This window comes from Gobius niger (genome assembly GCF_951799975.1).
Source record: "Gobius niger genome assembly, chromosome: 2".
In the NCBI taxonomy this organism is placed as follows: domain Eukaryota; kingdom Metazoa; phylum Chordata; class Actinopteri; order Gobiiformes; family Gobiidae; genus Gobius; species Gobius niger.
Window position 1 is genome coordinate 37284530 of NC_136853.1, and position 18798 is coordinate 37303327.

Consider the following 18798-nt stretch of genomic DNA (forward strand, 5'->3'; position numbering starts at 1 on the left):
GCACGATGCACGTAAAAGGCATTGTTCACAAGTTATCCACGCTTCTTCAACTGTTCTCTGCGAGCTCTCTACAAGTCACGCAGCTTCTATTGACGGAAGTGAGCGGGGGAAGTCTTTAGGAGTTACTGCGCGGACGCTGTGCTCCTGTATCATTACGCCTCACAATATAGTACCCCTTTTTATCTGCTTATAAAATCGACATGCTACATTTCTGTGTAAATATACTTCGCATGAAAACACTTCACGTAACTTTATTTAAATAGGGAACACGTGGAAGAGCTTGGTAGCTTCTATCGTGAGCTTTTTTGGAGCTATATGACATGTGGGAGAGGCTGCATATGTGCTCCGTTTGCCTGACAGAGCGCACGGACAAAGACCAGACGGGTATATATTAACTCGACTAAGGTTAGGTAAGAACATATCTTAGTATATAAAAACGGTGGCCTATTCCTTTAACTCTTTGATTAACATTAGCCACCTATTGATCAAATTATTCAATGATGACCTTCTAACATTCCAACTCCAGTTTTAATGTTGTACTTTTTGAGGTATGTTTATAGAGGTCTAAGCTGAACTGCAGTGTTAGGTTTTGCATAGAGCACGTAAGGTGCTATCTCCAGAGCTAACCCATTTTAATGTAGCCCTTCAGTTTTTAACCCCAAACTCCCACCCGATCTCCCCTTATCATGTGTTAATGTTTGTCTGTTTGTTCATTAGTCATTATTTGTGCATAAACATAAGCAGAACATGCTGAAATTAAATGATGCAGCTCATGCACTTAAATACTGTTCCCCACTCACTCCTCATGTGGGTCAGTCCAGTTACACGGAATCAGAAGCAACAGATGGCTTTTGGTCCCTTCTCAAAGGTAATATAAAGATACTTATATATTATCAATTACATTAACTCTTATTCGGTATACCAATATGGTGCTGGTCTTATTTTTCCAGGGAAAGCACAGCACATTTAAAATAGACTTACAATAGAAAGTAGAATGGCTGGTTTGGCAACTGTGCCCTGTATTAAAGCACCCCAGAAAAGCCTTGTTCAGTGAATTGTCGGAGAGGAACAAATGAGGTACAGTTGATTGGGTGATAGTGGTTAAACGTATTTCTTAATCTACACAGAGGTGCAAGGGTAACTGGGTAAATGTGGCCCACTTCTCACAACAAGTCCCCAGAGAGATTATAGCAATTGCCTTTTCAGAAATGAATTCAGTGACCTACGGTAATGTGAAATTCATTTGCACACTGTTCGCTTCTCGACATTGTGTGTGTGTTACTGTGTTATTCCTTTGCTCACAGTTGGTTCTGAGAAAGATGTAAAATAGATAGAAGACAGATTGAAATGGAGCTATTCACTTGCACTTGGATGGGGAATGACTTCAAGTTGTTAGCTGTTAGTTGTTTTTTGCCCCTTTTAAAGTTATTTTACTCATTGCATGTAAGATCATGGGTCTCAAACCCTGGCGGTATGCTCTGTGTACTGTAACATGGCATTTATTTAGCAGAAGGCTTAAACATGTACTTCACTTTGTCAATGATACAAAACCATGTCCCTAATTAAATATTGCACATGAAGACACCCCACAAACAGTAAAATCAGTAATACAAATACATGCACTACTTAGCTGCTGTAATGTAGGCTGTCGACTGCTTTGCTGTTATTATTTGAGAAGGCGCACAACACTTTGACTGATTAGTTTGGGAGAATAAATGATCAGTAATTAGGCTAAGTGCTTCAGAGGGAATATTTTAGAGGAACACAAGAACACAACTCAAAGACTGAAGTGTGTTTCTGTTGATAGTGGGCGACTGGCAGCTGCTTTGATTTTGTTCTACATGAACAGCTAAAACTTGAGAAGCATTAAAATACAGACTTACAAAGGCTATTTAATGTACTTGAAAACAAAAACAAAAATCAGGTTAACCAGGCCATAGCATTCGATTTATTCATTTCCTTGTTTTTCTTTTTCAAAGAGAAGAAAAAAGAAAAAGATCAACATCTGATGACACCCTCTGTCTAACATTCATCATCATGTACTTGGTGTTTGGATAACACAATTTTCTCCTGGCTTTGAGTCTGGGCCTGTTTGTACATTTTATGGAGGCCTTGCTCTTTGTCTCATGTTACATACAATAATGATTGTGTTGCAGTGCAAAGAAGGACAGCAACAAAACCCAGTTCAGACCAGTCTGAGAAGAGAAAGAATCAGGACAGCCTGACATCACTGCACCTTGGCCAATCAGAGGGCATGCTTCATGCAACCTTTAACTCCTTTAAAGTTTAGCTAGAACTCAGGTTGTGTCTGTACTGTGCTTCTTTGATTCAAAGTATGTTATTCAAACTAATAGAGTTTGTAATCTTGATATCCTGTGTATAGGTTTTGCCAGCTTAACTATGATTCCTCACTTCCAAAATACTGTACGTACTATGTCAATGTTCAACATGGGAAAGAGGACAAACACTGGAAGGGACAAAAACATGAAGTATTTAGCAGCATTTAAAGCCCCTTTTTAACACCAGCTGTAGCAGATGCAGTACTATAACACTCCCTTTGACAGACACATGCTAGTTTGGTATCTGAAGGCCTTCACAGTTCTGTTGTATTAGCTTGAAGGCCTGACTCCACCCAGAGCACATGACTACTTAATATGCATTAAAGGAACAGGCCACCGTTTTTCCATGCTGAGATATGTTCTTACCTGAGCTTAGACGATTGATACGTACCTGTCTGGTCTTTGTGCGCGGTCTTTGTGTGTGCATGTGGGAGAGCGTGGTCACTTCCAACTTCACCCCTGTTTGGAGCTATAGGAATACATTGGGAGAGGCCAAGTTCGAACATCTTTGGTCGTTTTGCGTAACTGAAGGCACGCACAAAGACCAGACAGGTACTCATCAACTCGTCTAAGCTCAGGCAAGAACATATTTCAGTATGTAAAAACGGTCTGTTGCTTTAAAAGAAAAGGACGTACAGGCTACATGCAAGCACTGCAAAGGTAGTGAATGAATGCATCAAAACCTTAGCTGTCCACTGTGTTATTTCTGTCAAAGGCTCACACTTCAAAGCACTTGCGGGTGGTTTATTTATCTTGTAAACACATGTGCATCTCTAATCATGCCACATATAATTTTAAAAAGAAACTGCATCAAAGTCAGCACTGTTCGATAAAGGCAGAGTTTTGCTCTTTTCTTCTATTATCTGGCCAGGACAGGATTAAAAGCAGATTATGACGCTGTTCCTTTAATGTCGCCTGCATCCCCACTGCCGCTTCAAGCTAATTAAATTTCTTCTGGGGTAACAGTGTTGGCTGGGTGACAGGTAACACTATAAAGTGTGACCTTCCAGAATTTGTTATCCCTCTGACAGCTGGAAACACAACTGTCCCAGACTTCTCATGCTACAGACATGGACGTGAATGGATGTCAAGTACAATTTCAGTATGCAGACTCAATATGCACATTATGTAGACTCAATATGCACATTATGTAGACTCAATATGCACATTATGCAGACTCAGTATGCACATTATGTAGACTCAATATGCACATTATGCAGACTCAATATGCACTTTATGCAGACACAATATGCACATTATGCAGACTCAATATGCACATTATGCAGACTCAATATGCACATTATGCAGACTCAATATGCACATTATGCAGACACATTGCTTTAGCAGCTGGTTCTGTTTAACAGCAATACTTTTATTGCTTTGGGACCACAAAGGCACTGATATAGAGAGGCAGATGCAATACAAGCAATAGCCTGTTTCCAGTCTTAGAGTTGTCTGTGGTCTCAATTCCCAAATTTGTTCTTGTATTAATGAAATAGCTAGCCTGACATGTATTTGGAAACGAGACCACCACTAGTGTCTAAATAGCTAATACACTTTCAAATGTGGCCAGAGGAACAAAAACAACCGACCAAATCAAGCTGACAATCTGATTATTATAATTCTACCAATGTCTGTGACAGAGTGAGCTCTAAAATGGTGTCGTGCAACAGCAGTTGCAGCAGCCTCGTGGGCTTTCAAAGCAAAATGTTTCTGCAAGTATGAAATTGACTTCATGCTAAATTGCACATGGCTTCTCAAAGCCAACAACATGCTGCTGTCAGAGATGGTAAGCTAGGGCCTTTGTTAAATATTTTACTAATGTGTATGCTTTGGGAGATGTAGTTCTTGAAACAAAGACATGGGACACAAGACTGTAGTAGTAGGAAGTAGGGAGAATATATTGCATTATTCTCACCCACTCACAACTTCCAGGACTGGCTGGGGCGGGGGCTTTTTTTGTTCTACCCCAGCACTCACTTGTAGTCCTCTGTAAACTTATCCACTTGGCATAATATTTGCTAATTAAAGAGATTACTAACACTGCCTGGGAGTCTTAGTGAAGGAGGCCAGTGCAAAATAGTCTCCCTGTTGGTGTTGTGTCAAATAGATTTACGGTTAATAGTTTATATATAATAATTATTGGTTTTGCTGTCAGAAAAAAAATCCTGTACACATTCATTCAACTGATAAAGACAATACGGTATATGAAAGGGTGAAGACTAGACAGCAATGGAACGGAAGCTTATTTGCAAAGAAAGAATTAACACCGCTCAAAGAAACGCATCATCACTGCCATACAACCATGGGACACATTCCCACGTGCCACCCAATAAATAATAATAGTTCTGTGATAGGCAAAAGCATTGTTCACAAACAGGGCATCACATCCCTTGCGCTGTGACAGATCAGTCATTTTATAAAACAGTGTTAGAGGCCTGAATGCATCATTCACCGAAATCACAATAACAACAGCAATCACTAATATTAGATTCCCTATATTTGTCAAAAAGTAGCAAATAGCTGATGATTGTCTTGTTTCCTGCCATACCCAAAGACACTGCAGGCACTCCTTTAGCTCATAATCCTTGAACATTGAAAATCATCACCTGAGGGTCCAACTATTTATAAACCTCAATCTTCTCAGCCATAGGTCTCACACCTTGAGTTATGAAGATCTATGTCAGCGTCATTGATTCTGATCTCTTCTTCCATGTACACTGCGTGCACAATTATTACACAAGTGAGCTGTTTTTTGTTGATCATTTTTTTTCCATATCCTCACTTTTTCCTCCAACTGTGCAAACCTTGAAGGCTTTAAATGTCCCAGGTGATGTCAATGTGTGTGGCCACTGAATCAAGTGCAGAATTATTATGCATCTGTTTTCCTTGACACAAAATGGGAAGGAAAAAACATCCTAAAAACTCAGAATAAAAAAAATGTTTTTGCCAGTGTGAGAAAAGTGCAAACTTGATCCACCATTGATCGAGACACATGAGCTAAAATGTTGGGGTTGGGAATGATCTAAAGACAAGAGTTTTACAGGTTTTACAGACTGTTGAGATCAGAATACTTGGACTTCTGGACACTTCAGGTCTGTTGTAGCTGATGAAAATGGTAGCAGTGGTAGATAATGGATTCCTGATGGCTTTACGCTTGATTTTTCTTCAGTCTTTGACATTACTTTAGTCTTTTGCACCAACACGTTTGATGGTTCTGTGGTCCCATGCCATCTCCCTGACCAGCAATTAACAATTCATGACTTTTTAAGATGTGTGTTCCTTTCCATTTTGTGTGAGGGATAATGACTGCATAATAATTCTGCACACGGGATTCAGAGCGTGGACCGGCTTTGACAACACATCCCCTCATTACAAACATCGCCATCATTTGGGGCACTTCAATCCAACAAGCCTTTCAGTTTTACACAGTTTGGAGTGAAGAAAAAAAAAATCACAATATGGTCCAAAAACTCACTTGCATGCAGTTAGTTTTTCCTGCCGCGAAATCCAGAAATACAATCCGCCCCAAGCTGATGTCTTATCTCCATCCATATGTCTCTCTCCATCTCTGTGCCTTCTCCCTGTAATATCGTGCCAGTCCTGTCCAACACCTGCCCTCCCGTCTGACTGATCAACGGCCAAGAAGAAGCCACACCCACTCAAACATCCCGTCATTGGCCCGAGTCTAGAGATGCTTTACAAAATATGAATGCAAAAATAAACTGTTGTTGAGGTTCCTGATATAAACAGACGCGAAGTTGTCAAATGTAATGTCAGAGTGTACTGAACGCAACTGACCCCCCCCCCTTCTCCACTAGCCGTCCGATCAGCACCTTGTTCCCAGACGGGCTCACAGTCTATTTTCATTCTGGGTAATTTCCTTCACTCTCTCTGTAGGGAACACTGCTGGTGGTGTGAGCGGCTGAAACCCTCCTCCTCCTCTCCTCGTGTCGCAGTTTTCCTCCACGCCCTCCCTTCGCCAAACACTTTTCTCTTCTTCACACTTTCTGTTTTTGTGAAGGCGTGGATGTGCTCAAGGATGTTATTTTTATCGGGTGCTAACTGAAAACACATTGGCCAGGTACACGATGCACAAATCTGCAATAAAGACTATACACCAAGTGCTGAGATGGTTCGCATTCACGTTTATGTTCACGACTCCCAACATGAAAACGCTCAGTCGTCAATGCCATTTATGACTTTTCTCTGAGTATACGACCGAATTTCACAACTAGCCACATTGTGTGATGGAACATAATGACAGGAGTCCCGAGCCAGGCTACATTCTGTGTCGATTGCGATAATATACAAGAGGCTTGTAGGTCGGATCACGGCTGACCCTTCTCACCCGGGACACGGACTATTCATGTTGTTCTATGTCAAATTGTTTTTGTCTTTACCATAGTTTAAAGGGGCTAGATGCAAGTTTGCCATTTTATACTCACTACTGCCACCTCAGGTCATAAATGTAACTGCACCTTCTCTATTAAGCTCGTGCATGACGGCACTTCGGACCCGAATTAACACCTTTTTGAGTGACAGTGCAGGATTTTAGAGGCAGTTACGGTGAACAGGTCTGGGCTCATTCTACACATTAGGACATGGCTGGAACATGTAGGGGGAGGAAAATACTTAATTTTAACATTTTTAAACTCTGTATAGTCCCTTTAAATTTAATCCTGCAGTCTTACAGTTCTAAGTTTTCATAGTTTATTATTATCTAAGTTATGTGTTGTATGTTTTAATAATAATAATAATAATAATAATGCATCGGTTTTATATAGTGCTTTTCTGGACACTCAAAGACGCTTTACATTGCATTATTCATTCACTCCATACTTGGTGGTAGTAAGCTACTATTGTAGCCACAGCTGCCCTGGGGTAGACTGACGGAAGCGAGGCAACCAGTCTGCGCCATCGGCCCCTCCGACCACCACCAACCACTCACTCACTCACTACATTCACTACTGACCAGGCCCTTCCCTGCTTAGCTTCCGAGATCTGACGGGATTGGGCATCGCAAAGGCGGTATTTATGTTTCATGCTCTACGATCAATCCAAAAAAAAATCCCTGCTGTGAACCTGTTCATAACCATGGCAATAAATACGATTCGGATTCTGAGTGCGTCTGTCTTGTGGAAAGCATTGTATAAGCACTAACTGCCACCACTGAGACTCTCCTGACTAGTGCGACTGCAGCCACGACTATAATTACTTCCCTATCCAAATAAACATATTAAATCTATATAATTACTACCCTGATAACATCATCTGTCAAACTGCAGCCGGGTAATCTTCCAGTTTAGAGTCAGACGCAAATGTGTTCAACCTAATGTGAGCAGATAATATCTGTTGGCCCCGAGATGAGGTCTTAATAATATTATAACTGGCCCATTGATGAACTGCATTAAACATGTTAGAACTGTATTTCCCATAAGCCCCTGCAGCGATCAATCAAATCAATCATTTTGCATAGCCCAATATCACAACAGGACAAAACAATAAACAAGACAATGTTAAGTTCAGGCAAATGAAGTAAATGAAGCAAACATTAAGTACAAATAAGTGTTTAGGCCTGTCATGATAACAAATTTGAAGTTCGATATATTGAGGCAGGAAAGTGTCACGATAAACGATATTATTGACTCTAACGATACTAGATAGACAGTAAACCTTTGTTCTAAACGTGCATAATCATATCCTAAAATACCACACAAGCTGCAATAAACATGAACAATTATGTAATTACATTTGCTTCAGTTAAAAATCAAAGAAAAAATTAGGGGAAAATGCTAATACTTGTACAGACGATAAATATCGAGTCCAAAAATGTATAGTTTATCTGTTATTCATTGAACAAAAAGTCAATATAGTAATTATCGTGATAGCCCTATAAGTGTCCCCTGTCCTTAGACAGTGGGGAAAACCCAGTTGGAGAAAAAAGAAACCTCGGGGAGAACCATAGAGGGAGAGTTCCACTCCCATGGACGGACAGGCTATAAGTTAGATAGCGTTAAAAAAGAAGAAAACCACGCACATCCAGTCTTAATAGTGTGCAGGATCAAAGTAGACTATGAAGATGAGAAAAAAAGTCCGCACATAGTCTTCATATTTCAGTTTCAAAAACTGGCTCCTGCCCCCCCGTTGGGTCCGTGACATCATCATATTCTAGAACCTGCAACCCAGCAATTTGCTTACAACAGTGAGTGCACAGTGTGACGCTCAGGACACTTTTTATTTGTGTATGTTGCTGTTTGGACACACTGATGAGTCCTGTGGAGGAGTAAAGATCAATGAAATGCAATAAACTTAAAAACAGCTGCACATGAGCCACTGTCACAGGAACAGCAACATAAAGTGAGACTGATCTGAAAAACCCAGTATGATGTGAAGGTCACTGTCATTATGAGCAACACATGAATCCATTATTAACTAACACACGAACACAAATTGTTTGAGTTTTTGGCCTATGAGTTTTTGAGAATGTCTAACTTCAGAGTACAACAAGTAGGCCAGATGAAAACCCATGGAATCTTCAAAAATGTGAATAGGTAATGAAGTACCATATTTTCCGGACTATAAGTTGCACTTTTTTTCACAGTTTGGTATAGTTGAGCAACTAATATGTGATTTGTTCCCCCCCTTTTTTTAAATTGAAATATATAATTTCACATGCTGCTAGAGGGCACTGCAGGCTTATCAAGCAGCAGAAAGAAAGTCTGAAGTGAGCGAGAAGCGGAGGTGACTCTTAGAGAAGTAAAAGCTCAATGGCCACAGTTAGAGGAACGAGTTCGCAAATGAAAGCTTGAAAAAACATGCTGCCGGGAGAGGCTTGTCAACAGTGCGGTTACGCCTCCGTGGCCAATGGATTTAGTGATCTCTAGATTCCATCGTTTATGCTTCATGTAGCTAACCATCAATGTGCTACGTTAACAAACCATACGCCTATTCAGCCTGTTGTTTTTTTCTTCATTAGGTATTTTTTGGCTGGTGCGTCTCATACTCCGGAGAGTCTGGAAAATATCGTAGTCAAATTATTATTTACTCAAGCTTAGTCTGTTTAGGCTCCTGACCAACACTATGTTTACCTTCTTGGCAGCTGCTCCAAATGAGCTTGACTCCCTGATGTAGAGTATCATACATAAAAGGCATCACATGTTTATAACTGGATGCGTTTTCTCTGATTCATTAATCCCCTTATAAACCATGGCCATCTAAACTCGCGGAGATGAGGTCAGGTCCTCTTGTGATATAGAGGAAAAGGGTGTAGTCTAGCTCAGTGGTTATCAACTGGTTTTCAGAACACACCATCAACATTTCGTGATGTGGCGTGATCCCAAAAAAAACAATATTATCATTTCAGCTTATGGTAATAACAATTTGCAGTTCTGCCCTGTTTTAGAATATTTCAGATGAAAATACAGGTTTCCCTTACAGAAATCTGTTTATTCAAGCATTATCCTTAGGTCAGGTATCAAAAACTATTTCATCAACAGTGATAATTGTCTTAGGCCCCACTTTTGGGTCCTGACCCACAGGTTAAGAACCTCTGGTCAAGCTGGTTATCTTATACAGGGCGACATGCACAGCACACACCGTATGTGATTTCATTTTTATACGCACATTTACTGAGAATCTGTGTTGCACGGAGAGGCGTATAAACTCTCAGAAGTAATTTAGGTTTCTATTCATTCCTTTGCTACATGGAGCCGTGGCGTGTTTCTGTTTTCAAGATAACAGAATGTTTTTGACACACACTACGCGCTGCAAGGCTGTAAGACACAACACATAACCAAAGCCATTGACTGGGGACAATGGCAATTCAACAGCAACACTAATCCATTTATGCATTTTGTCTTTGGTGCAGGCATAAAATGAGGACTGAGTGGGATTGGATCTGGCCAAGGATTAAAAACAAGAACCTGCTCTAAATCGTTATACATTCATGTCACAAATAGGACAGAATTGCACCTTCAAATTTGAAAACAAAATTCTAGTATCCTTATATTCTTGTAACTGGTATGCCAAAATGAGAGGCAGAAAGTAACTCAATACAACATTTTCACCTAACATATAATCGTTGTTTAAAAAGTTAAAAGCTTTTGTGAAATACAAAGTGTACCTTCCTATGCTGGGTCATTTTCAATGCTTGTTATACAAAATTAATCCATAAACAGCTGCGAATGTAGAAGGATGGAGTTGTCAGCAGGTGGCGCCACCCCTAGATTATAAAAGCCCAAGGTTTTTCTTGATTCTTTCCCTGAATTGTGCACTTCTGTCTCTTTTCCTGTGGGCGCTTGGTTCGTCATGTGAGTTGCTGCCAGAGTCGCTGCGGTGTGGCTGAGCCTTGAGACACGCCGATAATGTACTCCTGTGGCACATCGGTGTGCGGTGGCTTTGGTTTGGCTGCAGGGAGTCCGCTGTCCTGCATTGGGTCACTGTGGCGTTTGGGCCGGTGCACGGTTGCTTATTAGAACTGCATGATCTATCTCCTAAGTCTGTTGCCTACACCATGTCACCATGTGGATTTGAAAAGTTCAAAGTGGACTGTTTTCTGTGCTCATGACATGGACATCTGCCCTTTTCAAAAATATGTAAGTTTATGAAACTAATGAGCTTGAGAAATTAAAACAAATAAATATTGAATAAATTATTACTTAACTGATGATCCATCCATCCATCCATCCATCCATCCATCCATCCATCCATTTTCTTCCACTTTATCCGGGGCCGGGTCGCGGGGGCAGCAGTCTCAGCAGAGACTTCCCGATCCACGCACACCTCCTCCAGCTGTTCTGGGGGGACCATGAGGCGACACCAGGCCAGCTCTGAGACATAGTCCCACCAGCGTGTCCTGGGCCTTCCACGAGGCCTTGTCCCACTAGGACATGCCTGGAACACCTCCCGCGGGAGGCGACCAGGAGGCATCCGAAACAGATGCCCTAGCCACCTCAGCTGGCTCCTTTCGACGTGAAGGTGCGCCCAGCCACCCTGCGAAGGAAACTCATTTCGGCCGCTTGTATTCGCGATCTTAACTGATGATGCCTCTCCTCAATGAGTCGAATGTGTCCTTTACATGAAAGTTTATTTTCTGGAGTTTAATTGTATGTAGTAATATTACATTCCCATCTCCTACCATATATGCACACTATAACGTGCTATGCTAATACAAATCAATTACAGCCAGGACCAGCCCACAGGCATGACAAAGAAACTCACTGCAGCGATGTGTCACTGAAATGAGTCATTTCTTTATGAACTATTAAACAGTAAATGTACTGCCCCATTACTTTGAAAAATTGTCCAATGCACTTGTCATTCAGCCTTGTACCATAATAGCAAACGGTTCTGTGCCATCTGTGGGAAAAAATCATAAATGTGCAAAAGTTAAACATACACAAAGGTTAAAAACAAACAAGTTAATTAGAAAAAAAAAAAAGGTCCTCATTGACCACTGCATGACAAATGTTGACTTCTTCTTCCTTCCAGGACAGACTAAGCGGTAAACTCCATTGCAGTCAGGACATAGTACATATTTTTTCCAATGGTCACATGACTATGAAATATCCAAAACAGAAAGAGGCCTATTTTGTGTCTTTTTTGATTACATTTATTGTTTGTCTGAATATCCTTCTCATCTAAAGACTCTCAGCCTTTGCCCTTCTTATCCCGTCAATTCTGTTTGAACAAATGACCCAGTTCATGGCACTGAAGAAGCTTTGGGACTCGGCAACCTCCTCAATAATCATGCAGCAGACAGAGCAGTGAGGACATGCAGCTGACAGAAACACATTCATACTGTTACTACGGAAACAGGAGGGGAGAAATGGCCAGATCTGTCACGTAAATCCTCAGCACAAGAGCTCAAACTAATGAGTAGTTTCTTAGTGACAATTGCACAGAAAATAAATAATGTAATGTCGAGCTGCAAAACTATTAAGGGAATGGAGAGCAGCGCTGTATGCACTACTTACTAACTGGTACAATTTTTGACAAATACTTGTAGTGCCATGCAGTATTAGCTATTATAGGCTAATATTTTAGTTGTTTTAGTTGTTATTTTAATTTGGTAGAACTCAAAACATCTACTTCTCCTGGAAGAGCGTGAAATAGTGCTCCATCACTTCGAGAGATGACACTGAGGTCACATTCTAGGCATGTCCCGTTTGGGGACTATTGGGACTAGGTCTTTAGTCTGGATCCTAATAGCAGGAGGCAATGAACATCTCTGCTTAAAGGGATATTTCAGGATTTTTGACATTCTTGACAGAATATTTTTTGGAATATAACTGACCTTGCAGCACATGAATGATCGCATTTTGAGGGACTATTTTTGAGCAGATCACTCCGCCGCTGCATAGCTTATACAACCACGAAGCTGATGCTGCTCAAATATAAGGTATTTTACATGCAAAATTGTTAAAGTTACTCTATCGACACAGACATTTATATGGTTAGTCTGGCGTTATAAGTGATTTGCCTCAGGTGCTCTGTGGAGTGTGTCAGACTGTTTTTAATGCAGGCTAACTGAATTAGTAGAAATGCGCTAGCCTTGCATTAGCCTAGCGCCACGAAACTCTTCAAATATAAGAACTGCTTGAATTACATAAAAAATATCTCTAGAAACTAGCAACACTCTGGATAACGAGGAAATGAGGCCCTATGTCAAAAATCCTGAAATATCTCTTTAAAGGAATAGGCCACCGTTTTTACATACTGAGATATGTTCTTACCTAACCTTAGACGAGTTAATATATACCCTCTCCCACATGTCATATAGCTCCAAAAAAGCTCACGATAGAAGCTACCAAGCTCTTCCACGTGTTCCCTATTTAAATAAAGTTACGTGAAGTGTTTTCAAGCGAAGTATATTTACACAGAAATGTAACATGTCGATTTTAGAAGCAGATAAAAAGGGGTACTATATTGTGAGGCGTAATGATACGAGGAGCACAACGTCCGCGCAGTAACTCCTAAAGGTTGTTGACGGAAGTGAGCGGGTTCCAAAGGGTTCCAAACACACTGGCGACGTATCGCACATCGATTAATGCATGCGTGGAAAAATAGATTTGGTTCCATTCTAAGGAATGCATCTTGTACGTTGCCTCTGGCGCACGTTACGCACAGCTCAGTGTGGCCGCTCCAATTCACCTTCAATGAAATCTATGTCAAAAGGTGTCAAAAAGGCAATGCATTTACACAGAGCAGCGTCATACACGCGCAGAAAACATGGGGGATCTAAGATTGTATTTTTCCCAAAAAATACAGGATTCATTTTTCAAATTAACGCTTTTGGAAAAACAGAAAAAAGTGCATCAGTAGGTCTAAAAAACGCTTAACGCTGTCGCTTTTGGACACTAGATATATTTAGGGTGTATTTATAGTTATTGTTGTAGGATTCATAGCTGTCCACTACCTCAATTTGAAAATATAGGCTCTTGATTGTTTGTTGTGATGCCATGTGAATGCAGCCAAGTTCTTGTTTTATTCATGATTGCTCTTGATGATTGCAATAAAGTCCGTCCGTCCGTCCGTCCGTCCGTCCGTCCGTCCGTCCGTCCGTCCGTCCGTCCATTTTCTTCCACTTTTCCGGTTCCGGGTCGTGGGGGCAGTTGTTGGAGCTGCCCAAATCACATTGCACCAGCCCCTTATGGCTCCTCCTGCAGGTGGTGGGTCCACAGAAGGACGGGCTCACGATTCTAACCGGGCCTGTTGGTCTCTCATGAGGGGCTTCTGAACCACCCTTTGTCTGACCCGTCACCTAGGACCTGTTTGCAATGGGAGACCCTACCAGGGGCACGAAGTCCCCGACAACAGAGCCCCCAGGATCATTCTCCTCAAACCCCTCCACCACGTCTCGGTGGCGGTTCCAGGAGGGGATTGCAATAAAGTATATTAATTAAATTACATGTTATGTGAACACAATTCTTCTCAACAAATAGTGTCAAATTGCTCCTTTCCTAGGAATAACATCACTCATAAACGTTTACTTTTCTTTTTTGTGAAATAAAACTAGGTTAATATACACTGTAAGCTGCACACCATCCTGCCAACCTTTGGTGATATACCTGCACTGCATCAAATTGAGAAATGGACATAAACTGGAGACTGAAATAGATTTGAGTTTGCATGCAGCAGTCAGCCTATAAGCCCCTACAGACCCGAGCGCAGAGATGAGTCCCAGCGATGGCTCAGCCCGGGTCTCCACCTCCCTGCAGCATTAATCACTGCTCACATTTTCTTAAAGCAGAGATTGTGGGTCAAGGCTGGGGAATGGGGGTGAAGGTAAGCTAAAAGGGCCCACAAGAAGACAGCGGGGAAATAAGCTGTACAGGCAGAAAATACGGCAAAATGAGATCTAAACGTACGTACACACCAGACCGGACGAATCGCGCTGCTTCTTCTAAGATCAGATAAGATAAGATAAGCCTTTATTGATCTCACATTGGAGAAATTCACTATTTGGTGGCTTGAAAGGCTCGCAATCAGTCACTCGCATGTGTTCACTTCAAGAAGAGCCACTGCAGTAAAAAACATTAAAAAAGCTCTCCTCTGTTGCTGCGTTCCTGCCTCCTGCCTCTACTGGATATTATTTCAATATGTGTTGGTTTTAATTGTGCAGTACCTGCCTGTCCAGCCTCATGTCATGATGAAATCTCATTTAAAACATGTTTGGAATCCAGTGCGTTCTTTATTGTGTCTGCGTCCGTGTTTTCATATGTTTATTGAAGCGTATTAGTCCTCTGATCCGAATGCCTGGGCTCAGCAAAGGCATTTCAAACCACAGGATTATCCATGGGTTTGAACATGCTCTTCACGGGCAGATCAAAATGAAGTAGATCCCTGATGCAGCGCATCACTCTGAAAACAAACATCTATGAAGAGAGGACTTTATTTATATAGTGCCTTCCACAGACACACAATGGCAGCGGTTGTTTGACCAAATCATCGGTGTATTAGACAGACACAGATGATGTTTTAAAGGAGCTATATCATGCTATTTTGGCCATTCCAAAGTTAAGTATAGGCATTTATATGATATATTGTACCTCTACCACTATGGAGCACTCATTTTTGTGATAAATATAAGTGTTTTCTGGAGGTATTTTTCAAACCCGGAAGACACAACGCTTCGATTCAGTTAACTCCGCCCCCTCTCTCCGCGCATACAACTTTACCGTAATATAAATAAACAACAATAAGTGAAGTTACTTCACGATGCAGTTATATGGAGTTGACATCTGCAACACAGCTTCATAAATGGCTAACACACATGCTAATATGCTAACACACAAGCTAACCCGCGTTTGGATTGACTCACCCTCTGCTCCATCGCTGTTTACATTATGGGACTCGCGTTGGTTATAAAAGTTAATCCACTTTGATTCTGGCGAAGGTTCCCCAAACATCCATCAGTGACAGTCACAGAAAAACAATATTTTGGTTGATAGTCGCTGAATCCCGGAGAAAAAAACAGCTGAGTGGCCTCTTCCTGAAAAGGGTTGAATATACCCTTTTATATATATACCCTCCTCGTCCTCGTAGCCAAACGCGCTTCTTTTTCTCCGTCCGTGACATTATCGTTAGTTAAGAATGACGAACAGGTGTCCAGAGTAGGTAACGAGCTCCATCTTCAGCTGCAGCGCAAACATGACTGATCTGTTCAGACGCGATGTGTTTGTTTTGGCCTCAGCTGACCTGGAAGCACCTCGGGCACATCCTTTTTTTTTTTCTTTTTTTTTTTTTTTTTCTTTTTTTACTCTTTGTTTCTCTCTTACGACAGAAATAATGAAAAATCAGGCCGTAAGCATAGAATTAAGACATTACATTACAGACTTCGAGCACTTCCGTTCCGCTGTTACGACACAACTGAACACTCAGCCGTTCACGAGGAGAGGGAGGAGCAGCTGCTCAGAGAGCAGGATTCAGGAGGATTACTGAGAGCTGTCTGAATGAAGCCGCAAACCACTCTGGGGGTGTTTTTGATAAGGAAATAGCATAACAACATGGCTAAAAGCTCCAAAAAGTCGATTTTGCATGATATAGGACCTTTAACATGAAGCTAAAGGGCAAGATCCAGTAAGTTATAATTACTACACATTTACTGTATAACAAACAAAAACTGAAAAAAACTATATTAGACCTTTTATAGCCTAATAATATATATTATCATTTTTGAAGAATAGCATATAAAGAGACAATTGTGTGTTGAATATTGTCCATTGAATAATACTGTGGAGATTGTGCAAAAGGGTTGCAAGCTGGCTCAGCGGTTAGTGCCCGTGCTTCACAGCAAGCAGGTTCTGGGTTCGATCTCCAGGCAGATGGATCCTTTCTGTGTTCTCCCCTCATCTGTGTAGGTTTCATCTGGGCGCTCCGGTTTCCCCTACCACTAAAAACATGCCCAGTAGATCAGTCATCCAGCAAGGAGATCATTAGCCTGGCTCAACATCTGGATGGGTCCCTGGGTGCCATGCGGCTTCACTGCTCCTTATACCGGTGGCCCCAGTAGCATTGAAGCAGGGGTCAAATACAGGGGAAACATTTCCCTATGGGGGTCAATAAAGTACACTAATGTATCGAATGGTAATTTAAAAAGATGACCAGATTACCAAGTAAACGTGTCCATTTAGTCTTAAAGAAACAATGCAGGGAATTGGCTGGCACATCATGCATGCACCCAGCCACACATGGTGCAGCCTGGGTCATATTTCATGTGTTTAATGAATAAGTGCGTGTGCTGTTGGCAATCTCCTCATTTTGGAGAGAGAATGATCTGGCCAACATAATGACTGTCCTCCTCCCATCAGTGTTAGCACATCACACAGTAATGGCTCTCCTCCACTGTGGTGTGAAGACGGGGGCTAAGTAAAGCAAACCACAGCCATCAACAAGACTCTCCTGGGACCTCACTACACGATGGAGCCATTATATGGAAATAGGCAAGCACATTCGCAGGCCCAAAGGGGTCAGCTCAAGTAAAAAATACCCAGTATTCATATGAGCAACCATTTAACATAGACATTTGCGAAGAAAGATACAGACACATTTAGCATCATAGGCTCATTGGAAGGCATTTACAAAGGAGGCAGTGACCGGCAGTGAACCCGAGGTGCTTTACAGGCGGCAGACACCTTTATTCAAATCAGGTCTTCACACCTTTCCGTGTGGTTTAGAAGCTCAATGGATCTGCTGGGACAAGTCATCTCCATTATTCTATTATTCTTGTACATCACAAAATGCCTCTATGAGATTGTAATGGCATCACAGGGCTGTTATGGTTTTCAAATAGCATCATCAACCACTTGCTGAAGTAGATGTGTTGTATTTCACAATGCAGAATAAGGAATAAAATCATTGATATACATGCTTTACAGTCTTGTACAAGGACGCATAATAAAAACTATATCAGCAAGCATAAATAGCGGCAGATTTCAGGCCAGAAGTCAAGGCACCACTTTCTGAGTTCCTCTTTCAGTCTCTGCTGTTGTGAAGTTACAATCTGTGCAACTAACAATCAGTGAGTGTCTGTGTGGATCTGTCCTATCTATTTTACTCTTATACATGAAACCGAGGGCGGCTCAATTCCCCCTTTAATAGCAACATAAGTCTGGCGCATAGACATGTTATTAATAGACCGTCATTCCTCACTCCTCCCCGTTTGCCACAATGATCACGTACAAGGGGGGATATCATGGCGGATTATAGACTCCTCCTCCCCAGGTCTGACGAAGCATGTTCCTAAAAAGGACATAAGGGCGGGATCTTCACTGTAGACTCGGCCCTTGTGGGACGTAGAGTTCGGTCGTAGCCGTGCAGCTCCAATGCTAGCAGTCCGGGCCTCATTAGTATACAAGGGTTTTAAATGGTTTCTTACGAAAACCAGCCTGGTCCCTTTAATTGTGCCTAACACAGCGTTATCACAGGAGGAATGTCTAGTTGTAGAAAGTTCCCAAAAATTAGGCACCTGGCTCTACAGTTGTTTTTAACGTGTCTAAAGTGCAATGCTTTACAATGGGAGACTAGCGGCTATACTACAGCAATGGAGGAGCAATGGCGGCCCCTAGTGCTGTCGTCACAAAGCCGAGCAGCCAGTGGCCATTGGTCTGGCGTCAAAAATGAAGAAAGGCAGAAATAGTGGAAAAATATAATCACAATTTTATTGAAGGTTTACAATAAAATAAAAACTTTACTTAGAGATCTAGAGCAGCAATTCTCTGTATTCAAATGCCAATTGCTTAAGTCCAGTGCATACAGCTGGTGTAAATAATGGCTACAAATGTACATCAGCAAAACTATACAAACTGGCACAGTTAGGGATATGCACAAACTTTAGCCTGGGTTAGCAAAAAATAACCATCATACCCAACAGCAACTTACAGCTCATAGCCTACCAACAAAAATACAGGAGAGAGACAAAAAAAAAACCATATTATTCCCAAAAATAGTGCGTAAC